Consider the following 3,129-nt stretch of genomic DNA (forward strand, 5'->3'; position numbering starts at 1 on the left):
GTCCCGGGGGCGGGGGGTGTGGAGGAGGGAGGAGATGGGAGCGAGTGAGTGGGAGGAGAAGCCGGGCGGAGAGGAGCTGTACCCCGACGCTGGGCACGCGCAGACCCGGGCCACGCACCCCAGCAGTTCTCACGCGCCGCACGGCCACCCTCCTACCGGAGCCAACGGCGCGGAATTCACCTCCGCGCGAGCATGGGAGTCTTCCAGGGGGCAGCAGCCGAAATGGGGGGGGGGGGTGCTTTAAACGTGGAAGTGAGTTCCTGGACTCTCCCACCTCTGCTGCACGCCTGCGTCCCCGGAACGCACTCTCGCCTACCCAAGACCAGATTTCCAGGTTCCCTTCCCGTTGCCCCGCAGACCCTGCTAGCACAATCCTGGCCCCAGGAATCTCTCCGGAACAAAGTCCGGCCGTGAGAATCCCAGCGCTTCGAAGTGCTTGCGGTGGGGAACCAAACCAAGATTCGCACTCCAACTTGGGAAGCCTTTGGTGTGGCGCGGCTGGAGGAGAAGGCTGTTGTTGCCTCTAATGTATTTAACGGGCTTGTTTGGTACTTAGAGAGCCGCCCTGAGCCATTAGGCCACAGTTCGAGTTGCTTTTCTATTGGAAACTCTGGGTCACGCTAAACATTATGCCGAATTTGTTTTTCCGTATGGGAAGTTTTCGGTCTGTGTCCGAGAGGGTGAGCGCACATGCACACCCGCGCTCACAGCAGGGCAAGAGGGGCAGGTCTGGGCACCAGCACATGTGGCTGACTGTCCAGTTGTCCTCTCTCACCCCAGGATCCCCTTAGCAGGAAGGATTAGCTAAGGGCTCGCTGCGGCTTACTCAGAGCTGCAGTTGACTGAAAGATCGACCCCAATGAATGATTAATGATGCGCGCTCTGGGTTTCAGGAAACCTGAGAACAGAGAATTTCCATGTATGCAATGCCCCTTCTGTCATTTATCTGAGAAATATACCTGACTTGCATTCTTGGGATATTTCTGTCCGAAAACATATTTGGAGCTTTAAACTACACTCTGATACATTATTCATTGGTCATTTTAATGAAAAGGCCGTGATTTTGACCTAGAAGGTCAATTCACATAAGCCAAGGTTGATGTGAAGATGCGGCCTTATCCATTATTGAACACCCATTTAAAGGTTCCTATCTCGATAATGAAAAGCTTATAAAACGCGTGTAGATTTTTCAGGATTGGAAATATTCCATGACTAGAATACTTAACATCAAGGCAGCTGTGACACAGGAAGTCACCTGTGCAGTACAGTGAAGCCACTGTGGGGAAAAAAGGTCATATCACAAATGGGTGTGCATAACTTGAACACATGCCACTGACACACTCTGAAAGATGCTGTTCGGGGCTGAATGCCCTTTCTCTTTCCACTGTTCTAGTCTCAAGCTCTATGCTTCCGGCTTTAACTAGTGTGGGCAGGCAGACATTGGGAACAGACGTGGAGTCCCTCAGAACAGTGTACTTTACTGAAGTAGTCTCTTTCCTGAGTGAATGATTATGGGATGCTAACCTGAGCACTGTGCCTTCTGCAAGGTGATGCCCTTGGTTCTGTGACAAGCTGTCAATTAAAGGCCCATAGTGGCGCTGGATGCCATCAGTAAGTTCCCTTTCCTGTCACACAGTCTATCCCATACTTCAAGGGGCGAAGATTTTCCAAACAAATCCAGTTGCTTGTTTCTCCTCCTCCTGTTCCCTAGGAGTCTGCTGAAAGAGCTGGAGTATCTCCTGCCCCAGACTCACTGCTATAAGCCTCTTCCCCAAACCTGGGGAGCCAAAAACCACTCGGCTGAGCTTCTGGAGACTGAGATTTGGCCTCTTGTCTGTCTTTCTTTCTTTCTTTCTTTCTTTCTTTCTTTCTTTCTTTCTTTCTTTCTTTCTTTTTCTTTCTGCTTCTCAAGTTACACCCCTATGGAAACAACCGTTCTTGTATCCATCCCTCTCTTCAGCTGCAAGATTCCAGGAGAAGATCAAACTTTTGCCTAGGGATGAGCCAGGAAAGCCAAGACACTTGCTTGAGCCTCAGTCCACCTAAACCTGGTGGCTGGCAAGTTTCACTTAGACTTCCTCTGGGGTCCGAGGGGAAGACTTTAGGAAGAGCCAAGTGTTTACGACAGAAGTGACCGACTCTTGTGGGCAGGGATTGAATTTGGCAGCCAGACTCGGTTCTTTTCAACTCTCCTGGATACTGGGGCAGAAGTAGTTCTTTTTTGGGGGGGGGGAGGCGGAGGGGGGGGAGTAGTGCGGGCTTAAAACCGAATCCTCGTGGCGTGCGCAAGAAAGCAGGGTGGAGGCCACTGAATTTTTAAAATCTATAAAACAGGATTAAACGTGTATTTGAGTCATTAAAACACACACACACACACACACACACACACACACACACACACACACACACCTGCAGGAGCTGAACAGTGAAAGAAGACTGACAATGCACGTGATCGGGGCGCGAAACCGGCAAGCCGCCTCCTCCACAGCTTGGCAGAGGCAGGAACCATCACCCTGCGCTCCTGGGCTGCGCCGGCCCTGACCCGCGCCTTGCCTAACCCGCGCGCGGTTCGTCCCGCTGCGCGTCTGCTCACAGCAACTGTGCGGTCGGAAAAATGCTCATTTCACCTTCTCGACTACTCCGGGCAATATACTCCTCCAAACTCCACTCAAACAGAGTGCGAGTCACTTTTTGTCTGGTTACTTCCGGGATCATCGAAAGCCCCCTGGCTGGAGACATCCCTGTGGTCCACGCACTAGCCTCGGAGCCTGGTCAAGGTCTCCTGGGCGCTGGCAGACGCGCGCCCACGGCCAGTACACGGTGCTGTCCTTAATTCCCCCATTCTCCAGGCCCCGAACGCGAGGACCAGGAGAAGGTGTATGCCGCTGGCTACCTGCAGAGGTAAAGCAAACGGTCCTCAAAGACTAGTTTCCACTCATCGCCACCCGACGTGGAACCGAAAAACGAATCCACAGGTTAGTGGGTCCCACCACTTACGCGCCGGGTTCCCAGTGCGCTGGCGTCAGCTAAGTCCTCCACCCCTTTCCGGGTTACCTGCCACCGCCCCCATCAACCGGAAGTCACTTTCTGCAGCTCTTAAATCCTTCAGCTTCATGGTCGGTGGCCCCG

This window comes from Puma concolor, chromosome B1 (genome assembly GCF_028749965.1).
Source record: "Puma concolor isolate L17-30 chromosome B1, mPumCon1.1.hap2, whole genome shotgun sequence".
NCBI lineage: Eukaryota > Metazoa > Chordata > Mammalia > Carnivora > Felidae > Puma > Puma concolor.